The sequence below is a fragment of the Stegostoma tigrinum genome, chromosome 2 (genome assembly GCF_030684315.1).
Source record: "Stegostoma tigrinum isolate sSteTig4 chromosome 2, sSteTig4.hap1, whole genome shotgun sequence".
NCBI lineage: Eukaryota > Metazoa > Chordata > Chondrichthyes > Orectolobiformes > Stegostomatidae > Stegostoma > Stegostoma tigrinum.
In genome coordinates this window covers 65,748,467-65,773,766 of record NC_081355.1, presented here as the reverse complement: position 1 = coordinate 65,773,766, position 25,300 = coordinate 65,748,467, and the positions used below count along the sequence as shown (strand labels likewise).

Sequence of the window (25,300 nt, the reverse complement as noted above, 5' to 3'; positions counted from 1 at the left end):
CAGCAGCAAAATACATCTGCCGTATTGTTCATGTGTCTAACTGGAGCCGAATTTTATCAAGGACCCCATATATTTATACTTTACTCCCTTAAATAAACACAAATATTCCATATGCCTTCTCTTTTACCTGATGAACTTGGATGCTGGCTTATTAAGATTAGCACTCTAGGATCCTCAAATCACTCTGTGTTGCTGTTTTCTGCAGTCTTTCTCCATTTAAATAAATACCAGCTCTTCTATTCTTCCTGCCAAGTGCCTAAGTTCACATTTTCCAACATCATAATGACAGAGCTGTGACAAAGCTCTTCTATTCTTCCTGCCAAGTGCCTAAGTTCACATTTTCCAACATCATATTCCATCTACCAAGCTTTTTTGTCTATTCACTTAACATGCCGACCTACGTGTAGACTCCTTGTGTCATCTTCAATACTTGTCTTCCAAACCATCCCCGCACCACCCCCCCCCCACCATTTTTGTATCATACCAAACCTCCTAATAATAGATTCACTTCTATCATTCAAGTTATTAACATCTGTTGAAAGTAATTACAGGTTGCTATCCTGAAAATGCCCCCTTTGTCACAGCTCTGTCATTTTTAGTGAGAAAACCCTTTTCCCATGCTAATAGACCAATCCGAACACCATGGGCTCTTATCTTCGCAAGTAGCCTTATATGCATTTCCTTATCAAATGCCTTTTGGAAATCCAAATATATTACACACATCGATTCCTCTTTATTTGCTTTGCCTGTTATCTCCTCAAAGAATTGTAAAGAAAAACTTGTCAGACATGATTTCCCCATTTGGAAGCCATGCTGACAATGCTTGATTATATTATGTTTTTCAAAATACTCTGCTGTTAGATTCTTTATAATGGACTCAAATACCTTCCCGGTGACAAATATTAAATACCTGGCCCATATTACCCATTCTTTCTCTCTCTTTCTGAATAAGGAAAGGTGTTGTCTTGGAAATCTTCCATTCCACTAGGATTGTTCCAAAATCTAAGAAATCTTGGAAGATTATTACTATGTATTCAGTACCTCTGCAGCTACTTCCCTTAATATCCTAGGATAAAATTCATCAGGCTCAGGGAATGCAATGTCCACTAGGCCCATTAGTTTCTCTCGTACTTTTTCTCTGCTGATAGTTTTCATGCTTATTCCCCAGCCCTGAACTTAGCCCCGCGATTATTTAGTACTCTTGGAATGTTATTAGTTTCCTCCATCATGAAAACTGATACAAAGTCTATGTTCAACTCTTCTGCCATTTCCAGGCTCCCCATTATTATTTCCTTTGCCTTGTTCTCTGGGGGTGGGGTTGGGGGGAGGGAAGCAATGTGCATAGTTGCCCCTCTCTTCTTTAAATATTTTGGAAAACGTTTTTACTATCCATTTTTATGCCACTTGCGAGTTTGCCCCCATATTGTATTTTCTCCTTCTTAATGAATTTCCTTTTCATCTTTTGTTGGCTCTTAAAACTTTCCCACTCCTCTGATTTAGCAAAGATTGTTGCCACACTATATGATTTTTCTTTCATTTTGATACGGTCTTTAACTTCCCTGATCAACTTTGGTTGATTTGTTCCCTTCCTATAAATCTTCTTTTTCACTGGGATATACCTTTGTTGTGAGTTATGATTTTTTTAAAAATTTCGATGCCTGAAAACGGGACCAGGACAACATCCAGTCCAGAGTGTAGATGACTCCAGAAAAATAGATTTGAGCACCAAATATGCAATTTCAACTTTCAACTTACATTATTATCAAAATGATCTACACAGTTGGCTATAAATATTGTCAATCCACTACTGGGTCTTACATGCAGCTTGTGAAACATTGTTGAAATCTGATTGCTTTTTTGTGGAAATATGTTTCTGTTAAGTGCCATCTGTCCTCTTATACTGAATAGCTGAATGAATAAGTAGATTGTATACAAAGCTTTGCAAGCTAACTATTTTCTTCATCAATTTAAAGAGATCCTGATCAGAGGATAATCCTGACAGTATTTCTTGCTAAATTATTCAAACATTTATCAGTAAACTACAACATCAATAATAAAAATTGCTATTTTAGCCAGTATATTGTTTGTTTTTTTTATTTTCAATTCTTTTAAAGCATATTCTACACAACAATAAATCATTTTCACCAACTTGTCTTGTTCTTCTCCTTCAGTATAAACTACATAACACTGCTTTAAGAATAGCTGCTTCCAACCTGAAACTGACACTGGTTATCTTGCCCAAGGACAGAGAAAAGGAGGGTTAGTTCATGGATAAAGTCTTTTCAAAAATATAGACAACTACACTTTTGGTAAGTAAATTTTTATATTGATTCTATCTCTTCTAAAATCAGTTTGGAAACTGTAAAGATTGGCAATATAAAGCCCAAAAAATGGTAACATGTTCAGAAGCAAAGAGAAAACAAGCACATTCCCTTGAATACTTGTAATTTTGTGTGCAATTTGACCACAAAAGAGGACTGTACACTAGGGCCAGTTTTAACTCCGGAAAGGGGTGGATGAAATTGCTGGACAGAAGAGCAAGCCAAACTTTAACTGCTGAGTCCAATTTGATTGCCACCAGTCAGATGCTTGATCACTCCTGGTTCTTGAGGAAGGACAAAAGATTAGTTTCACCCTCAAAACATTAATTTCAAGATCCTACCATAGCTTACAAACGTCTATAGCCTCAGCCTGTGACTGCAACTTCCTCCGGCCCAACTTTCAAACTCAACTTCAACCCAAGGTGCCCTTCCATCCCATTATGGCAAAATCTTTTACTATTACACCCCATTCTTTGAAATTTCCATCTCAAATTCCGCTGGTATGTTACATTTATTTTGTATCTTCAAAAATCTGATTGCAATTTTAGGAAATTTCTGCAGGAAACTTTGATCTACTTGTCTGTCCCACCACAGCCCTTCCAAATTCTGGTGAGGGGTCATTCATTTATCAGAGATGAATGCCATACTGATGTAAATGTTACTATGATGCCCACATGGTAAGAGGTTGGAATTCTTTGACCCTGGCAGTGATTATTCCTCTTGTTGCTAGTCCTTTAATATTACTGCTGTTGGATTATGTGATGGGATCAAAGAAATCATGTTGACTACATTTTATTCTGTTAACAATGCATCATCACAGGGGATCCTGTAAATGGAACAACAATGGAAGTTATGTTCTGCCTCATTTGGTCTGACTGCAGGATTCCAGTACATGCTGCTTCTCTGTGTTTGATGGGGGCATTATTTCAGACTGTTCAAAAAGTACATCATTGTTGAATGCATCCTATCTTACAGACTCCCTGCTTTACTTTGACAGAATAAGTTTTTAATGATAGGATTTTGAGCATTTTGCACCTTTAAGAATCTGGCATAATTCACACAATATGGGGTCACAAATAAATGGATGATTCCAGATGCATCAGTAACAAGTACTGGGAAAGTTTCCTGTAAACTTTAAATAATTCAAGGCTTAATACTATTTGAGAGAGTTTCAGTAGAAATTTTTATTAAACTTATTGGAGAATTCTGCAATGTGTCTTTAAAGGGAAAAACACCCATATATTTGTGCAATGGGATTTACCTTTGGATCACTAGCAATTGTAGGAAAACAAATGAGAAATTGTAATTATGCATGCATCTATCTTTGGACTAACTATAAAATGTCCGAACTTGTAACTATGCACATCTAGTGACAATCTCTAAAGGGACTAGAAAATATTCTGTCAATAACAACAAATGTTGTACTACCATAACTGTGTTACTAAACGCAAAAAAGTTGCTGATTAAATATAATGTAAATCACTTTCGCTGTGTGTTGCTCTTGTACTTTTCAGTGAAATGAAGTCATTTTTCACCACATGGTGCTTTAAAGTTCGGTCTATGATTTTACATAAAGAAAGATTAATCTTTCTACCCTACATATTTTTGGACTATGTGTCACCAATGATTCAGAATTTTGGCATGATATTTGGATATTGTTGTAACTAATTTAATCTCACAGCTTAGACTAAACCATGTGATACCTTTGGCTCAGTTATATTGAGGAATATGTTGCCAGTGGGTGTTCTAAATGCTTACCTGGGTAATAAGTGTAACTGTCACATTTAACTAACCGATATCACTAACTGAGCTTAAAGTATCCATCTTAGAGTCAGATAGTAATGAGCTGACAGTCAAAAAAAAACTCACAAAACTAAACATTAATAACCTAATGCACAAATACATAAATATATTGTTTTGAAGCCATGCTTTTAAAAGATGTTGTACATAATAGTTTACTTAGCATGGTCCGCCGCTGGAAGGACTTCTTTTTCACTTTCAGCAACCATAAGGGATTTCAATTGCCTGTTATTTCTATGGAAATGATGACAAGAGGATGGTGGAAATTTCATATTCTGCAGTGGAGCACCAGCTATCTGACAGTTTACACAATTGGAATAGCACACCAATTCAAATCTTTATTGAAAGCCGTATGCTGAACTTGCAGGACAGAAACTGATATTTACGTAAGCTTGGTCACAATTCATGGCAGTTTTGAAACCAGGTTTTGAGCAATGCCAAGCTTGGCATGGGCTGTGAATCCTATATTAATTTATTAGCCTGCATTGTATGCCTTATTTGAAATTAGGTTTGTAACTGGAAGGTAATTTCCTATGAATCTTACTTTAAACATTTGCAAGTATTATTGTACAAGTGATGAAAATATTTTGAATAACCTAAGCATCCACTACCCATTGGTGAGCTTCAACCTTGAACTGTTAGCTTTGGGAAATAATTCCTCTCACTGTGTAGTTCAGATTTTACAAGCTCTCATCTCTCACATCATGATTCTGAAATAAACATAAACATTACAGTAGTAAAACATTATTACTGCATTGATATGGTCTTCCTTTTCACTTGTTATTTACTTGGGCTGTATTCGACTCTTGATTTTTAAAGAAGAATTCAAAGTAGTTAACCTATTTTTATTTTCTCCCTCTGTTTGAACTCAACAACCATTTTGTAGTGGACATTTTTTTTCAAAAAAAACTATTAGCTTCGAATTTTCTAATTTGTTTGGGTTAAAATCTAACCACTTCTCAAATTGAAAATAAAATTGAAGATATTCAAAGTGTTAATATGTCAGGGGTTAACTTTGGTGCTGACAACCCCGGAGTTCAAAATCACTTTGGATAGCTTGTGACTTTTGAATAAACTTACTTCTTTAAATAAATAACATTTATATAACAGTTATAGGCAATATTTAATGTAAAAATAATCTGTCAGATTTAATTTTTTTTACTTCAATATTCATCAAGAAGGAATTCATTGAATTGCCCTCCATACAGGACCTGACTAACATCCCCTTGGCCAGCCTGAAACAAGTTTTATATAGGCATATGTTCAAACTTACACTACCCGTCAAACATTAATATAGTTAGAAAATAAGAACAAAAGACAGTCTGCTTGGCAGCATCCAAGGGACATTTCTCTTTAGATGTTGCTCAGTTTTAGAGTCATCATGAAGTATTTTAGACACATTTTGGAAATTCAAGGAATTAGAACAACATATTTTAGCAAATCCTCTTTGCAAATACCTTATTGGAGAATTGCTGTATTATCACATTTTCTGATGTGTACTAGACAATAGTTATCAGGATGTTTCATAAACCTTTCAATAGCGGCAGCTTGCAACTCAGTTGATCTCTTTTATTGAAGAAGGTGATAATTACTAATGTGTGTTGAAATCAGCAAACAGACAACAGCTTCAATAGCAGAGACTTAATTTCCTAATCGAAAATGTCATTCTTTAAGTTGAAGACCCTGCCGGTATGTTGCATGAATGTAATTTTTCATTTCCCAGCACTTGCCTTCTTCTTCTTACATAAACACACAAAAAATGGCAATATAAAGAGATTTCCTGCCCATTTGAAGTATTGGGATGCAAAGTGGAGTAATATATTCACTTAGCCAAGTGTAACCTTTGCTAACCCTAGCTCCAAGAATAAATAAGAGTCATGTATTATATATATTTATGGGCTGAATATACAACATTAATGGACAATTTGATATTCCAGTAATGATATTTCATGTGTTAGTAGACATCAGTATTAAACACAAAAGTAAATCCAGAAACTGTTTTTTCCTTACTTAGACCCTAATAAATCCTGAATCTTCCACCAAACACTGCACTGCAAGACATAGATCAATGAAATTTACCTGCAGCTTTAGCACATCTTTTAAAAAGGTAATCAATAATACAGAGAATAGATGTGCATAAGCAGTAAGTGTAATCAAGTCAAAGGTTGTTCACTTAGTGCAATAAAAAAGCAAGAGATTCCCTCAAAGAGTAAATACAGCTTCTGAGTCATCACCTGAGCAAAATTTCCAACTAAAGAATCACAAATAGCAAATGACAAATAAACATTTGCCATCACTGCATTCACTAAAATATACTGAAATCAAACAATGTAATCGTGTGGTACAGATTCTTTTGCAAACCCATTAAATCAAGGAAGAAAATAATTCAACTAAAACACGGAAGCATTGAATTCTAATGGAGGCACTGAAAACTAGGATCTGTGGACTACAAGGAAGGGTACACTATGAGCAGACTGCTACCTCGTCGTCATTTAAGTCTACCAGACTTTGCAATTGTATTATTCTAGCTAGGTGAAAGCGTGATGGAAAGCAGCACAGTCAAAGAGACAATGATTGCTTTCTTGCTTACATGTTGCAGCTCTGTCTTTTGTTATTCTCTCACATTAACTCACCCAGAAGCATTGCGTTCAATGCTAATGAAAGGTGGACCAAGCTGTACAAATCTTCTTGAGTCTCCAGTGGCAAAAAAATACTATTATAAAGATGAATAGAGCTTTGTCTCTTGAGCTTTGTCTATTTTCTTCACACAGCACACTGTGAAGTATCAGATCTGACTAAACCTCTAACTATGGTGAATTCACCCTCTGGCTGGATGGTTTCTTCGCAGTCGACAGCCTGACTATACAAAACCAACGGTAAAACAATACAAAGACTATCACTGACCACAGCTGAGCTAAAGACAAATGTGTAAGGAAACTGCATGAGAAGGTCTGCTAGAATAACGGAACCCTACACTGACACTGGACAGCAATTCAAGCAGTCTGAAATTGCATGAAATCACTGCTTCTAAGCACTGCTAATCTGCAGGCTTTCACACAGCATTTTAAGAGCTGTTCAGCTGCAATATGAAGGAGCCTTTGGGTTTATAGCTTATGTCCAGAGGAGTATTATTTTTCCTCTCCTCCACATTAATATGTGACACAGCTTTAGGTAGTAGCAAAAATAATAGCAACAAAAAAACGTGCTGCTTGAAAATGACATAATTTTACCAGCTCATGATATGAAGCTAGCAATAACAGAAATATGAGAGATCCATGTGTGCAAAAGGTGAAGAACCCAAGCCATCTGTTTCTTCTGTCATATGTAATGAAACACATATAAACAATCCGACATGATTCCATAATTGCTGAGCTTGGGTATCAACTTACTCATCATCACTTTGGTCAGATGTGGACCACTGCATTTGTGATGACTCCTTGGCTGGATCCACTTACGGAAAAATAAAATGGTGACTGGAATGATAAAATAAAAGGGGCTGCATTTTTAAGGCTCTGAATTAGTGGATGAGAGGTAGCTATTAAAATATAACACATGACCAGAGACCTCTGACCTTCACCTCTTTCTCCTGTTTTATGTGGGGCAGTAAAGGCATTACACTACCCATTTACCCTTAAGCCTATTGAGGCCCTGAGGTAATCAATTGATGTCAATTTATATACCTCATTTCACACACCTTGCAATTTTACACCGCATTCAGCTTGCCTGGCTGTTTTAACCTGGCAAGCTGCCATCATACTTAGGGCTACATTTTTCCAAAGTTGTCTAAGTGTCAATTTCAGGAGTTTTGTGGAGAGTTTCCTCGTACAACTCTTTGCTGGACTTCTCACTTTATCTCACACTAAGCGGTGGAAGTGCCATTATTGCCAAGACTTTCTAGGTTCCTCACTTCCAGCATCATAGTTAAAGCCCAGCTGATTACCAATGCAAATATTGCCAATTAGAAATGGACCTTCACAGTAGATTTTGTGGCAGCAAAACTAAAAAGGAAAATTTCTGAGCACATATTGGTACCTTGAGTGACAGTCCACATTTGTAAATAAATTGGCACTTTAAACCATCACCTGTATGATCAACAGTAGCCACAAGGATGACGCTACAGGAGCTGCTCATTCTTAGCACCACTACACTTTCCCTATCACCAATGATAGCATAACATCTTTTGTTATTGAATATGGGAGCATCACTTATTATAAAACCTTCAAACAGTTGTTCATATTAGAGATGATGGGGACTGCAGATGCTGGAGAATCCGAGATGACAACGTGTGCAGCTGGATGAAGAGCAGCATCTTGGCCTGCTGTGTTCATCCAGCTCCACACCTTGTTATCTTGGATTCTCCAGCATCTGCAGATCCCATTGCCTCTGATGCAATTTTAACTTCACTGTGAGGACTCTTCCAGGAATGCCTAACCTAAAGAAGTTACCCTCCTCCCTCTGGACAAACCTTGGGGGATCACCTCTACTGGCTCCATTTCTGCCCCTTTAGCTTGTCTGTCTGCCTCCTGTCCACCTATCTTTTCCTCTATCCACCTTCGATCAGCCTCCCCCTCTCTCCCTATTTATTTCAGAACCGTCTCCCCACCCCCCTTTTCTGAGGAAGTGTCTAAGCCTGAAACGTCAGCTTTTGTGCTCCTGAGATGCTGCTTGGCCTGCTGTGTTCATCCAGCTCCACACTTTGTTATATTAGTTGTTCATATTAGTTTGTATTAAATAGCAAGGAAATTGAAGAAATACGAAATATGAAATCAGTTCATTTGTTTCTGGGATCAAACAGGGTCCACTTTCCTTTTGAACAACAACAAATTTACAGATAATGAACAACGACTTCACCCAACTCAGATGTATTGAAAGCAGGTGTCAGCTAAGTTCTGTTCAGCTTATTACTCATGACACTGCACTACTCAAGGTGAAGGTGATGTTAATCCTGCTGAATGTACTCGTCATCTTCCTCAAAACACTGCTGCTACTCTCCTAGCTGTTCAACATTCATCACATCCATGTTTTGCCTGTTCAGCTTGTGCAGCACACAGCATGCAAGGATTATGCAGCCCGCTCTGTCAAGACTGCAAGGTTTCCCCAGTCAGAACTAAGTGTTGGACACTCACCTTGTGGAGGCCAATGTCCACTTCACACAGGCCCTGGTGAAAATAATGGGCTGCATTGTTTTCATGCTTGAACTCTGTAAGGGGGCTGTATAATGACATCACTGTGTGTAGTTTCAAAATTGGCCCTTGACTCCGGCAGTCACATTTGTAAGGCCTTTGAAATAACGCATAAACTTGAACATTAACAAGAATATAGGATTCATGTCAGCTAATAGGGTACCATGCACAGACTTCCAAGAGGTACCAATGATCATAAAGGCTTGAACATTTACCAAGTGGAAACCTTTCCTACTGATGAAATTAGCTGTGTAATGATACAATGCTCTCAATGCAAGCTGTGTACAATACGTAGCAACCTGTACTTGGGTTAAGTCAGCTATGTTGACAAAGCCTACTGCCTAGACTCTGACACTAACTTTGCTACAGGGAAACATGACGAAATGATGGGAGCCATCACAAATTGCATTGGTAGCCGCCCTGGTTCAGTAGTCACAGGTGAATTTATAAGTGACTACACAAATTTCATGTTCTCTCCTTTCTTACAGTCCTTGTAAACTTCCTTTGGGCTTGAGCCTGTCCACATTCCTATCCAACACATATGTTTAACTCTTCATCTCCCTACTTTGCCCCTGAGCCCCAATCCTAGAGCTTAGTAATATAATGTTCTGGCATTTAAGTCAGGAGAGTGGTGACCCTGCATTGACCCCACCCCCTGCAGCACCCAACACTTTATAGCCTCACAGCCTCAAATAATGAGTTGTGTCCCCTCACAGTTCCTGTCTCCAAGATGCTGCCTGTACCTCCACAATTGACGTTTCAAACGTCCCTATTGCCCATGATGTTCACAGGCTGGGAAAATTCCACTATATATTTATGCTACCCGATAAATCATGCTGATGACACAATGCACAGTACCGTAATCTTTAATATTTTCATTTGTAACAATTCATGATAGTTTTCAGGCATGGAGTCAATGCCTTTGTTCTTCTATATATCGTCACAAAATGCATATTGTACAACTCTTATAATGTCAGATATGGTCTGGGACATATCAGATAGATTCACTGCCACTAAAACTTCTTGCTGATATTAATTGAGGAAACTGATACTACATGGGGAAATACGTCCACACAACATTTCAGCAAAATTAATTAAATAGTAAAGGTTAATGACATATCACTTGGTAACTAATTACAATAGATTTACAATAGATAATTGTCTCTTACAATTCATTAGGCTCAACTTGAGAGTAAGTATACATTACTATATTGCTACATGCTATTAACACTACAAACAATCACTGAAGCATACATTGGAGACTGGTGCAGCACACTGCTTAGCTCCACCCAAGAAGAGTCTTTTATATCCTGAAGGTTGGAGCTGCAGTTAATGCTTTCAGGTAATGACTGTCTTATACAAACTTGCGTCAGCATATTTTACTGGTTCCTAAAGCTCTTATACGATTGTTTCAAATATGTAAAGCCCGTTTAACACTACCCCATCTCCCAGGAAATGTCTGACTTTATCAATGTCTGATGACTTTGTTGGGTTGAAATCTGATGCTTGAGGACAAAATATTCAGGCACAGTTCATTGCCACACTTTAGAAGGACTCCAATCTTGCAAGTGTTTGTTATTGAGGACATTCTCTGGCAATGATGTCACTGTTGAAGATCTATTTCAATTTTAAAATCTTTAGTTTCTTTAAATTTTGATATGGAAGGTAGTTGCATTTCTGGAAGGATTAACCTTCTTCTTTTAATGATGTGACAAAGTATACTCACATGAAATTCATGTATATTTTTGGATGCTATCAACACATTTTATCAGGATCAATCATACGCAGTAAAGCTGACGGTGCTGTTTTGGTGCTGCTTCTTCGAAGCAGCTTAATTGTCTTTATCAAGACCCAGCTACAAACTCCTGATGATTGTGGTGTCAAGGATGTCCAATAATCAGATTTTGAAGGCTTATATGGTTAGAAGACAATTAAATATTTGTTCCAAACTCATGTAACCAGTTGTATCTTCTGACTTGTCATTCAGGAGGATTTGTTGGATACCAATGTAATTAAGTCCAAATGGAATACCTTTTATCTCCTTTTAATCTTTGGCAAATAATCTTCTGGGACCTTCCAGAATTCTTTCTCTTGCTGAGTAAAGTCAAGCCGGTCACTAGTATTTGGTTTCTAAGCAAGTTGAGTATGTTCAACGTACATTAGAACAGAAGGCTGTAATTTAATTCTCCTCAATCAAGTAATGATTTTCAGGTGAAATAGTAACACTTGTTCTTGTGTCAAGTTTGAAATTTGCTGAATGACCTTTGACCTGAATGAACTTTGTCATCTCTGGTTCAGATTAGACGTCTATTACCTCTAAAATAAGCTGATAGGCAGGAAGCAGAAACAGCAGAAGGGGTTAGTGTTTTCATAGGATGAGGCAGCAAAGAACTCTTGAGTAGATCTGATGCATGCAAAACTAAGCATTTTAGTCACCCAGCTTTGATGAGATGGGAGTGCAGTGGCATCGTTAGGCTGAGTGTTAGCCCGTGACTATTAGGTTATAGAAAGAAGATAGTGACACCTACCCTTGCAGAGCAGAAATGATCATTAACCTTCTTGCAGTATACAGTATACCTTTGCACTCAGGACACACCACTGATCTGTACCGCAATCTCTGTCCAGGCTGGCTGATTGTATTGGTAAAGCTTCTTTGGCAGTCATCAGGAAAAAGGACTGCCCTCCTCTCCATCAATCCTTCCACCAGTATCTCCAGATCTCTGTTTTTGAAACAGGGACACTTTCAAGGTCAAACAGTGTAGTTTTAAAGTTAGTTTCTGGTTTGCAGCATCTGGAATGGTGTGTAGTTAGGCTTTAAATATGGTGTGAAATGTGGGGAAGCTTGAAGATGGTGATCACTTTGCCACAATATTCTCAAGAAATGCATACAACCTATTTGTTGCATAATTAACGAGATGGTAAGGTGGAGAGCGTACAAGTATATTCAAGCTGGGCTCAGACTGGGTGCCACAAAATGCACTTGTCATTACACTTTAACTGCAAATGGAAATAAAATCAGCCCTTGGTTTTCTGGGTTTTATTTCAAAGATGCTTGCTGTAAATCGATAACCTCTATGTGCACATTCACAGTATTAATCCTGAGGTGGAATGATTGTTTTTGACACACATTGACTTGTGCATTCTCTGGAAATATATCACTCTCTTTCAAAAGTTGGCATGATAAAACTGGATGTTGCTGCTGTTTATGTATTTCCTTAAGAGCAGATCTGGCGCAGTAACTTCCAGCATCAAAGGAGTTAAAGATATTTTGTGTTGATCTATCATGTGATAGTTAGGTGCTTTTGCACATTAGAAAGTTAACAAATTCAAATGAGCTTCTTCAACTATGTTGGTCTTCTATTCTCTTGTCTTGTGCCATTTTAGAGTTTCAGCTTATCTGAATAGCTCTTTCCAAAGCAAGATCCTCTTTGATTGTAAAAGACATGAAATAGACGATTCCAACACAAATTCTATCTCAATTTAATTCTGAATGCAAATCACAATAAACCCAAAATTCTGACAATTTGTAAAGGCTGTTAATAAAGTTGTCAACAGGTTCTCCATGAAGTTATATTCTATTGTTAAATATTTCTCTCTCCATTATACAATTAGCACCTGTAAAGTGATTGTCAAAAGATATTATAACATTAACAAAGGTACCTGTCTCCTCTCTTACATTCTGTCTTTTTAAAACATGATCTGCAATTGGCCTAAAAAATAAAGAAGCATATGCATTTGTTCTTCACAGGGCTTCTGCTTTAATTTTTCTTAGTTCGTTCATGGGAAGTAGACATTGCTGCCTGGGCCAGCATTTATTACCCATCTTTAGTTGTCCTTCAGACAATAGGGGAACTGCATTCTTGGACTACAGCAGACCAGTTGCAGACCCACATGCCGTTAGGGAGGGAGTTCCACAATTTTAACCCAGTGCCACTGAAGGAACAGTGATATATTTCTAAGTCAAGAAGATAAGTGGTCGAGAGGGGAACCTATCGGTGGTGATATCCTAGATAATAAAATGTGAGGCTGGATGAACACAGCAGGCCAAGCAGCATCTCAGGAGCACAAAAGCTGACGTTTCGGGCCTAGACCCTTCATCAGAGAGGGGGATGGGGGGAGGGAACTGGAATAAATAGGGAGAGAGGGGGAGGCGGACCGATTTATTCCAGTTCCCTCCCCCCATCCCCCTCTCTGATGAAGGGTCTAGGCCCGAAACGTCAGCTTTTGTGCTCCTGAGATGCTGCTTGGCCTGCTGTGTTCATCCAGCCTCACATTTTATTATCTTGGAATCTCCAGCATCTGCAGTTCCCATTATCTCTGGTGGTGATATCCTGTTGTATCTGCTGCTCCTGTCCTTCTAGATGGAATTGGCCATAGGTTTGGCTGGCGCTGCCTAAGGAGCCTTGGTGAATTTCAACATTGCATATTAATTTGGTACACAGTTCTGTCGCTGAATGTCAGAGTAAGAGAGAGTGAACGTGGACACGGTGCCAATTAAGCCGGCACCTTTGTCCTCAATGGTGTCAAGCTTCTAGGTTGTGCTTGGATCTGTACTCAAACAGACAAGTGGGAAGTATTCCTTTACACTGCTGACATGTGTCTTATAGAGGATAGACAGGCTATGGGAAGTCAGAAAGTGACTTGCTTGTTTCAGTATTCCTGGCCTCTGACCTGACTCAATAACCACAGTATTTGTATGGCTAGTCCAGTTCAATTTTTAGTCAATAATAACCCCCCAGAATGCTGATGATGGTGGATTCAGTGATGGTTATGCCTTTCAATACCAATAGGTGATGGTTCCATTCTCTCTTGTTGGAGATGGTAAATACCTGGTATTTGTGTGGCATGAATATTATTTGCTACTTTTTGGCACAAGTCTAAATAAATTCAGGTTTTGCCACATTTGGACATAGACTGCTTCAGTATCTGAGGAGTCATGAATGGCGCTGGGCGTTATGGAATCAGCAGTGAACATCCCAATTCTGACCTTATGATGAAAGGAAGGTCATTGATGAAGCAGCTGAGATGATTGGATCTAGAACACTACCCTGAGGGTAGTCTTGTAGAGATGTCCTGAAACCGTGATGACTGACCTCCAATGATCACAATCATCTTTCTTTATGCCAGATATGACTCCAAACAGCAGAGGGATTTCTCCTGATTCTCGTTGATTTCAGTTTTATTGGAGCTCGTTGATGCCACACTCAATCAAATGTAGCCTGATGTCAAAAGCAGGTATTCTCACCTCATCTCTAGAGTTCGGCTGTTTTGTCCATTTTTGAACTAATGCTGGAAGGATGTCAGGAGCTGGCTAGCCCTGGTGGAATCCAAATTGAGTGTCAGAGAACAGGTTATAATGTCTTCCATCACCTTATTGATGATACAGAGGACACTAATGGTAATTGTGACTTAGATTTGTCCCACTTTTTTATGAACAGGACTTGGCCAGGTGATTTTCCACGTTGTTCATTAAGACAGAGAGTGACACATTTAAATCTGAGACTAAGATCCTGAACTTAAAGAAATCAAACTTCAATGGTATGAGGCATGCATTGGCTAGGATAAGCTGGCCAAGGATACCTAAGGAGTTGATGGTGGATGGGCAATGGCAGACATTTGAAGAACACATGGATGAACTTCAACAATTGCATATCCCTGTCGGGCGTAAGAATAAAAGGAATGTGGCTCAATCACGACGAACAAGGGAACTCAGGAATGGTGGTAAAACCAAAGAGGGGGCATATAAATTGGTCAGAAAAAAAGCAGCAAACTTGAGGACTTGGAGAAATTTAAAATTCAGCAGAGGAGAACAAAGGGTTTAATTTGGAAGTGAATACAAGAATAAGCTCACAGAAAACATAAAAACTAACTGCAAAAGCTTCTAGAGTTATGTGAAGAGGTAAAAGACTTGTGAAGACAGATGTAGATCCATTACAGTTAGACTCAGGTGAATTCATAATGGACAGCAAAGAGATGGCAGAGCAGTTGAACAAATACTTTGGATCTGTTCTAATTAAAGAGGGTATAAATAACCTTCCAGAAGTGCTAAGGGACAGAGGATCAAACACGAAGGAGGAGCTGATAGAAATCATTATCAGTCAAGAAGTGGTATTGGGGAAATTGATTGGATTAAAACCCAATTAGTCCCCAGGGCTTGATGCTCTGTATTCTTTTCCAGCATTCTACTGACTCCAAAAACTTTCCAATGGGCTGGAGAGTAGCTAATGTAACCCCACTTTTTAAAAAAAGGAGGGAGAGAGAAAATGGGGAATTATAAGCTGGTTAGTTTGACAGAGGTGATGGGGAAAATGCTGGAGTCAATTATTAAGGGGGTAATAACTGAGCATTTGGAAAGGGTAACAGGATTGGTCCAAGTCAGTATTGATTCACTAAAGAGAAATCATGTTTGACAAGTCTTCTGGAATTTTTTGAGGATGTAGCCAATAGAGTGGACAAGGATAAATTGGTGGATGTTGTGTATCTGGAATTTCAAAAGGCTTTTGACAATGTGGAAGAGATTAGTCAGCAAAATTAAAGGTATTGGAGGTAGTGTAATAACATTGATACAGAACTGGTTGGCAGACTGGAAGCAGAGAGTTGAAATACACGGATCCTTTTCAGAGTAACAGGCAGTGATGAGTGGAGTGGCACAGAATTGAGTGCTGGGATCCCAGGTGTTCAAAAGTTTGAATGAAGGACTTGAATGCAATATCTCCAAACTTGCAGATGACATTAATGATGGACAGCAGTGTGTGCTGTGGAGAGGATGCTAAGAGTCAGCAGGGTGATTTGGACAGGCTGGCTGAGCAGGCAAATTCCTGGCAAATGCAATAAAATGTGGACAAATGTGAGATTATCACTTCACTGGAAAAACTAGGAAGCTAGATTATTATCTGAATGGTGGCATTTTCAGAAAACGTGTGGTGCAATGAGACCTGGATATCATGGTGGAACCGTTTCTAAAGGTTGGCATGCAGGTGCAGCAGGCAGTGAGGAAAGCGAATGGCATGCTGGTCTTCATAGCAAAAGGATTTGAGTATAGGAGTGGGGATGTCTTGTTGCAGTTGTACAGGGCCTTGGTGTGGCCACATCCTGAGAATTGTGTGCAGTTTTGGTCTCCTCATGTGAGGAAGGACATTCTTGCTATTGAGGGAGTCCAGTGAAGATTCACCAGACTGGTTCCCTGGATGGCAGAACTGACATATGAAGAAAGCTTGGATTGACTGGGCTTGTATTCACTGGAATTTAGAAACATAAAGCTAGCATCTCATTGAAGCATATAAAATCCTGATGGGACTAGACAGGGTAGATGCAGGAAGAATGTTCCTAATGTTGAGGAAGTCCAGAACTAGCGGTCACAGTCTAAGAATAAAGGCAATGCCATTCAGGACTGACATGACAAAGAATTTCTTCACTCAGAAGATTTGAACCTGTGGAATTCTCTACCACAGAAAGCTGTTGTGACCAGTTCGTTAGATATATTCAAGAGGAGCTGGACATGGCCCTTGCGGTTAAGGGAACAAGGGGTATGGAGAGAAAGTGGAAATGGGATACAGAACTTGCATGACCTGCCATGATCATATTAAATGGTGGCATAGGCTCGAAGGGCCAAATGGTCTACTCCTGCAACTATTTTATATGTTTCCATGTTGGGTAGATTCCAGCGTCATATCTGAATGGATCAGCTTGGCTGGAAATGTATCAGAGATAATAGGAACTGCAGATGCTGGAGAATACGAGATAACAAGGTGTAGAGCTGGATGGAGCATTTCTGATGAAGGGTCTAGGCCTGAAACGTCAGGCTTCCTGCTCCTATGATGCTGCTTGGCCTGCTGTGTTCATCCAGCTCTACATCTTGTAATCTTGGCACGAAATATGGCAGGTTCTGGAGCATATATTGCCAGTACATGGCCAGAATGTTGTCAGGGCCCATAGCCATTACAGTACCCAGAGCCCCTGGACACTACCTGATATCACATAGAGTGAATTCAAATGGCTTAAGACTGCCATTACATCTGGATGTGGCAGGACTGCAGAACTTAGATCTAATCCATTTATGTCCCAATCACTTAACTCTGATTATCACTTGCTGTGCCTGCCATTTGGCACGCAGGTAATCCTACTTAATAATTTCACCAAGGTGACTCCTCATTTTAAATATGCCTTGTAGTGTTCCTGACATGTCCTCTTGCACTCTCCATTAACACAGGGTTGATCCCCTGACTTGATGGTAGTGATCAAGTGAGGGATAGGCGGGGCCTTGAAGTTGCTGAATCTGTTGGCGTACAATTCTCTTATTACTAATGACCGACAGCACCTCCCGGGTGCCCAATTTTGATTTGCTAGATCTGTTTTAAGTCTATTCTGTTTAATTCCAAACAACAAAATGTAGGTTATTCTCAAAATGAAAATAGGATTTTGTTTTCATGAGGATTATGTGCTATCATTCTTACTAATACTTACAAGGACACACACATTTTTGGCAAGCAAATTGGTGAGGATGAAGTCAAGTATGTTATTTCCCTTAAACCTGTTGCTGATCCAGTCTAGCATTCACGGCTTTCAGGACTCAACCAGCTTTGTCAACGTCCATGTTATCGAGTCAATCTGAGAGATGGACATTGATGTCCCTTGTCCAAAATGCATTCTGCATGCTTGCCCCGCTCAGTGCTTCTTGCAAGAGGTGTTCAACAGAGAGGGTAACTGATTCATCACCCAAGGGAGGACAGTACATAGCAATTAGCAGGAGGCTTCTTTGACCACATTTCACCTGCAAATGTGAGATTTCATGAGTTGTTGAGTCAATGTTGAGGACTCCCCAGGCAATTCCCTCCTGCCTCTGTCAGGTCCATCCTGCATCTGTGACAGTACATATCCACACGGTGATGGTGTTGTTTGGGACATTGTGTATAAGTTATAATTCCATATGACTATGCTAGGCTTTTGTTTGACTAGTCTGTGAGGCAGTTCTGAATTTTGACACCCACCCCCAGATGTTACAAAGGAGAACTTTGCAGGGTTTTGTTTCCCCTTGTTGTTTCTGATATCATGGTTGATGCCAGACGGTCTGCCTGGTCTAATCCTGAAGAAATTCTATGTTGCATGAGTTGTGTTTTACACAGAATCCAATTTTACATAGAATCCCTGTATAAAACATTTATCATTTTAAATCCTCCCCATTGTCATTATATTTAACTACCCTTGTTTCTTTTACTTAAGAGACTTATTACAAAGCTATTGTTTTTAAACAAAATTAACCTTACCAAACAAAAATATTTCACGCAGATTTACCCAATATTTTGAACAATTCTGCAAATGTTCATTTGCTTAATATTATTTTATGCTTTCTTTTAGCTAATCAGCCTTGATTTTCTTTTGAAATGCAACATTTTTCAACCTTCCACTAAGGGACTTAATTTGTATTAGTTGTCCAATATCGTCACTGTATCGCAGGTTTATGATTCACATTTTTCCCTTTGTAGCTTTGGTTAGTCTCTGCTTTGTGCTCACAAGATTTGTCAATATTTTTCACCATTTCTAGCTGATATGAGCTTTCACACACATATTCAGTGCTGCACAGAACTCCCACCAGTTATTTTTAAACTGCTGGGTCCTGTTTGCACAGAAGCTGGCAGGTTGTGTGTGGTCTTTAGCTGATGAATATTTAAAGGCATGCTCACAGTTTTCTAACTAGAATTAGTGCCCTAATCATTCTCCCCAGAAAGTTATGGCTTTTGTAGAACTGAGCATGTTTTTTTTCAGGCTCGCACTGCCTGGTCAAAATTCAGGCAACTGCTAGCATCATTCAATGGGAGGCAATGGTGGCTGCCACTACTCAGGGATTTATAATATTGGATATGAGCTGGGACGTTTCAGGTTGATCTGCCAAAAGTAATCGTTGCTGTTGTTAGTATTCCAGATTGCTGACATGCAAAAGGATACCCACATGACATCTCAGCAGAAGAGAGGTTTAGACTAAAAAGAAGTTTATTAAATATGCTGATGACTGATTATGTTACACCTGGCTGGGGCCAAGTGTAGATACAATGCAATCCATTCTTTGATCAGGGCCACCAAAGTACAGATCATATGCCTGCTAAAGGTTAAGGTACCAATTCTTGAATCAGCCTGGGAAGACTTGTTGTATGCACCAGAGACAAAGTGGTTCTAATGTGTTGTGCTCTGCACATTGGGGAAGGTAAAGATGGTATGTGATGGAGTTTGAAAAGCTGGCAGAGCATGAGCAGTCTTCCAAGGAGGAAGATGAGGAACATCACCATCATGATGGTACAGCCTCAAGCACAGCATATCAGACAAAACTTAATTGATTCCAATTTTAAGTTCCAATAAATGTGATCTGGACATAGTGATCAATTGTTGACTAAACGTGTTACTGCTTGGAAGACACACAGTCCCCATTTTGTTCCCGAAAGCAAATGTAACTTTTTCTATGGTTTCCTTTGCTTTTGCTGTTGCTGAATACAAGTGAATTGTTTTCAAATCTTCATTGGTTCACCAGTATGTGATGGACCAACATTAAATAATGAAAAGATATTTTGTTCTATTGGGCTTTGGGGAAAGAGTACTACTCCCTGAGAGTGTGTTCTGAGATGGGATGATGAAAATGATGGGGAAAGTGTGTAGTTTGGTTCTTAAATAGCAATAAATGAACAATTATCAGCTGTGCTACCTATTTGCCCTCAGATGCATTTCTTTTTGGTTTCCCTTCCATTATGTGCACAGTGAAGGCCAGCTCCTGGCTTACAGCTGGGACATGGCTGGGCTTTAAAGATGGAGCCAAGAATCTTTGGGGATCGGGTCAATGGCAAGTGCTTCCACCTCTGATAAGAGGGTAGGTAAGACAAACATGATAGAGGCATGATGCATAAACAATGAGGCACCATATAGAAAATAACATGACAAAACATGAAAGGGATCACTGAGAGAAGCCGTCCATAAACTCGCCAAGATTGACACTTGCCAATTTCTGGTAAAATTCACATCTGAATATTTTACCAGCTACCATCATGCAGACACCACAAATATTGCAGCAGCCTGTATGAAGCCCCAACAACATCGAAGCCAGGGAACCGCCAATGAACTCCCCTCCCACAGTAACCCATGTCCTTCAGTACAGTATCATCATATTATCATTAACATTAAGTAAAGGCAGAATCAATCCACAAATTCAAGAAACAGATATGATTCTGATGAAAAGTGGATAACGGGCTTTGGGGAGCAGGCAAGAAAGTGGAGTTGAAACGAGGATAAGATCAGCCATGACCAATATTAAATAGTGGAGTGGCTCAAAGAGCTGAATTGCCTGCCCCCGCATATAATTCCTATGTTCCCTCTTTGCTATTTCTTTCTTGATGATAGATTCAAGCATTTTCCCCACTACTGAAGTTAAGCTAATTGGCTAATAATTCCCCATCTTTTCACTGCCTCCTTTTTTAAACAATGGTGTCACATATGCTGTTTTCTACTGTTGGAATTGTCCCGGAGTCCAGCAAATTTTAGAAAATTACTGTGGGTGCATTTGTTATTTCTCTCACCATCTCATTCAGCACCCTGGGATGCATTCCATCAGGGCCAGGAGATTTGTCTTCCTTTAGCTCCATTAGCTGGCCCAAACTACCTCTTTGGTGATAATGATCATTTCTAGGTCCTCATCTACCTCAGTCTCCTTGTTGTCAAATACTGGCATGTTATTCAAATCCTCCACTGTGAAGACAGACACAAAATATTTATTCAATGCCTTTATCATTTCCTCATTTCCCATTACCAAACCCCGTCTCATTCTCGAAAGGACCAATATTTACCTCAGCCACGCTTTTTTGTTTTATATATTTGTGGAAACGTTTGCTGTCTGTCTTTATATTCTAATCTAGTTTACTCTTCATAATCTATCTTACTTTACCTTATAGCATTTTTTGTGGATTTCGGTAGACCTTAAAATTTTCCCAATCTTCTCATTTCCCACTAGTCTTTGCCACTTTCTATGCCTTATTTTTCAATCTGATAGCCTCCCCTATTTCCTAAGACATCCATGGATAATTATAGTTCTTGCCCTTTTTACATTGCTGCACACCGTCTCCAATTCCCATTACAGACTTCCACAATTTCCCTACTGCAGCGGTGGTCCCTGATAAGGCCCTTTGGCTTTCATTGAGCTGACCTCCAGCTGACCACGACCTACTCCCCTGCCTGACTTGGCCAAACAACCTTGACTGATGAGTGACTGAGCATCTGATGTGTCTCTGAGCACCTCCCTGACTGCCTTACTGCAACTCTAACATTTCCTGAATGTTCGTACGGAATGGTTGCTGCACAATCCATTCAGCCCATCATGTCCGTGCTAGCTCTGTGGATGAGCTAGCCATTTTATTCTTCTCTTCTCCATTTACTCCACCGCCTGGCAAATTACTCACTGCAGGTAGTTAGGCTTTGGTTGAAATCCCTTTTAAGAATATTCCTGAACATGTTTCATAAACTCTTCCCACTTTTTTCCCTTTGCAATATTACTATCTCATTCTATGTTATGATAATTATAGTGCCGCCATTACAATTTCCATGCACATTTTTACATGTCTCCATAATTTCTTTGCAAATGTGATTCTCTACATCCATCCCTTAGGTGGTGCTTGATGGAAAACACACAGGAGTGAATTTTTACCAGGGCTGTTGTTTAGCTCACATCAAACAGATAACAGATTCTGAACATTTCTCCCCCTCCCCTGACACATACATTAACCCCCAGCATCTTCGCCGTACCCCTGCCAAGCCTTTGCTCATGGGACATCATTTTTCTCTCACACAGCTATGTTCTCTGTCATCAGAAATGGCACCTTTCCTCTTTTCATTCCTTTCTTATCTTCGCTGACAGCCTTGAATCCAGTTATTATTAGTACCTAATCATCACCTATTCAGTCAGGTTTCAATTATTGCCACAACATCATATTTCTAGCAGGAATCTGTGCCTGCAGTTTGCCAACTTTTTTACCACACACTTTATATTCACACATATCGCAGCAAACACCTTAAATCATTATCTCTGCTCTCTAATACTACACTACTTCTCACTTACAGTGATTGGAACGAATTCAGCCAGCTGTACCTCATAGAATATAAGTTCCCTGATTGGGGATATTAATTTGGTCCAATCAAGGAGCCCTGGCTGACACAAAACTGTTGAGTTGCGGGGATTCTAACATTCTGGTGTCTGACTGCGTATGAGGCTGTACTATGGTCAATAATATGCAAATAAAGGGTGATTTGGTGACAGGACTGTGGAGTTATATCACGCTGTTGTGCTATGTGTGTCTCTCAGTTCTCTGGCACTTTTTTTGAGGCACTAATGTTTCTTGTCTCTCACACCTGCCAAATTAGTTTGAAACTTCCCTATTGCACACTTGTAAAAAAATCAGCGTATCGATTCTGCCCAGTTCAGTTGTAACATGTTCACCATGTACAAATCTCACCACCCCCAAAATCAGTCCACAAGTGCCTAGAAAGCCCACTTTTCTGCATCTGTTCTGTACACAGATTTCTACTGTCACCAACGAGTGGTATTGGGAGTACTCTGGAGATTGTTGCTTTTAACGTATTGGTTGTGAGTTTCTGTTCTAGTTTCCCAAGCTCTGCCTGCAGAATCTTTCCACCTGTGTTGTTAGGGTCAAAATGGACCATGACCGCAGGTTATTCACTGTCCCCATTCACTGTGTTCTGCAGCCACATAACATAACCTTGCTCTTTGCAGCAGGAAAGCATCATTTCATCCTGATTTTACAACTGCAGCCACAGAAATACCAAATTGTTCCCTTGACTATAGAATTCCCTATCACTATTTATTTTTCTATCTCCTTCCTGTGTTCCTGTCCATCGAGACTACTTCACACTGTTCTCACCAATACTTAAGACAAATACTATTTGGAGAGTGAGCTGCATTCCTGTGGCACTCGAGTGGTCTGGCTTGATTCACCAGGGTCACCAATTCCTTTTCTGTCTGCATGAGGATAAATGCACAATCCAAAAATATTCAACCTCATGGATGTATTGCAATGACGCCATGCTGATAAAGCTCTGAAACTCTGATGCCAAGTCCCCAGCTGACAAATCATTTCTCTACAAATTAGGCAGTAAAGCTTACTACATAAATAAATACTCACCAGCTAACTTAAAGAATCATCAGCCAAAAAACGTAGCACCTTGTTATGTTGTTTGTTCACATACACAATTACAAGCATTGCAAAAGTATGTTTTTTTTTCAACTTGTCCAACAATCAGTACTTTGAAAATTGATGCTTGGCAGATATATTATTTGTCAGGACAATCATGTGCTGTGGCTCATTTTTGAATTGGTTGAACTGATTTTCCATAAACTTAGATGATGAAACACTCAATGCAGTCCTTTACGATGTCTAATAACACACAGTGTGAGTCTCCAAAATGAAGTCTACTAGTCATGAGATAGTAGAAACTGCAGATGCTGGAGAATGTGAGATAACAAGGTGTAGAGCTGGATGAAAACAGTAGGCCAGGCAGCATCAGAGGAGCAGGAAGGCTGGCGTTTCAGGTTTCTACTTGTCATGATTACTGCACCAGCGGGGTTTCTTACCTCTCATTTGGTCCTAAAGAAATGAGGGAAAGTGCTGGAAAGTTATAAGGTATTTGACTGCTGTTTTTTGAGCCATATGTCATCTGAAGTATTACATATTCTAGATATTTAAGCCACTCAATTTTTTGAGTTTTGTCAAATTAGATAGTTAAGTATAACTTGTAATTTTATGTAGAGCCTGCAATTTTAGCTGTCTGCTGGTTAGCTTAGTTGGTTATAGTATATGCTATAATACCAATTTTGCAAATTCCATCATGAACAAAAACACAATTTGCTGGAAGCTCAGCAGGTCTGGCAGCACCTGCGAAGAAAAAAATCTTTCCCTCTCTCTCTCTCTCTCTCCCCCCCCACGCCCCCGTTCTCTCTCTCCCTCTCTCCCTCTCTTTCTCTCTGCCTCTCTCTCACACATACACATTCTCTCTCTCTCATACAGATCATTCTGTCATACATACACTCTCAAGTGCACACACACACACACACACACACACACACACACACACACACTCACTCACTCTCTTTCCCACGCACACATACACACACTCCCTCACACATGCATGCACATACATGCACACACACAAAGACGCACACACTGTCTCTCCCCCTCTCTCTCTCAGATTCTTTCTCATACACACACTATCTCTCAGGCGCATGTGCACGCACACACACTACACACTGTCTCTCTGTCTCTCTCATACACATACACACTCTTCTCACCCAAACACTCTCACACACATACACAAATACACAGATTCTCTCTCTCACTCTCACACACACACACACACACACACACACACACACACACACACACACTCACTGTCTTTCCCACGCACACATACACACACTCCCTCACACATGCATGCACATACATGCACACACACAAAGACGCACACACTGTCTCTCCCCCTCTCTCTCTCAGATTCTTTCTCATACACACACTATCTCTCAGGCGCATGTGCACGCACACACACTACACACTGTCTCTCTGTCTCTCTCATACACATACACACTCTTCTCACCCAAACACTCTCACACACATACACAAACACACAGATTCTCTCTCTCACTCTCACACACACACACACACACACACACACACACACACACACACACACACACGCATAAACACTTGTAAATCTATGGGGTGAATTTGTATTTGCAGATATATTCAATTTTGTTCAAAAAGCACATAATTTATCAACAGACAGTCAATGTGGTATTTTATAAATTCCTGCTTTAGATATAAAATCAGTCTGACTGACTCACCAAAACACAAATAGGTTCTAAACAAGATCCCCCACACCTAATGTGTTTGGCCTGACCTGAAATGTCACCTCTTCTTTGCACTGATAAAAACATTCAGTTCTCTCAGGGCAGTGCCT

The 25,300-nt window shown here is 39.6% G+C and overlaps 1 protein-coding gene and 1 long non-coding RNA gene across 10 annotated transcripts in view; one reads left to right on the top strand and one right to left on the bottom strand.

Moving 5' to 3' along the window:
• The window catches only part of LOC132210947 (uncharacterized), a 90,082-nt gene extending 87,812 nt beyond the window's left edge, over positions 1-2,270 (top strand). The window contains exon 3 of the long non-coding RNA XR_009447200.1: positions 2,172-2,270. This is a non-coding gene — a long non-coding RNA (uncharacterized LOC132210947). The remainder of the gene's footprint in view (positions 1-2,171) is intronic.
• The window catches only part of LOC125463177 (zinc finger protein 385D-like), an 850,093-nt gene that overhangs the window by 615,997 nt on the left and 208,796 nt on the right, over positions 1-25,300 (bottom strand). The gene's annotated exons all lie outside the window — the stretch shown is intronic.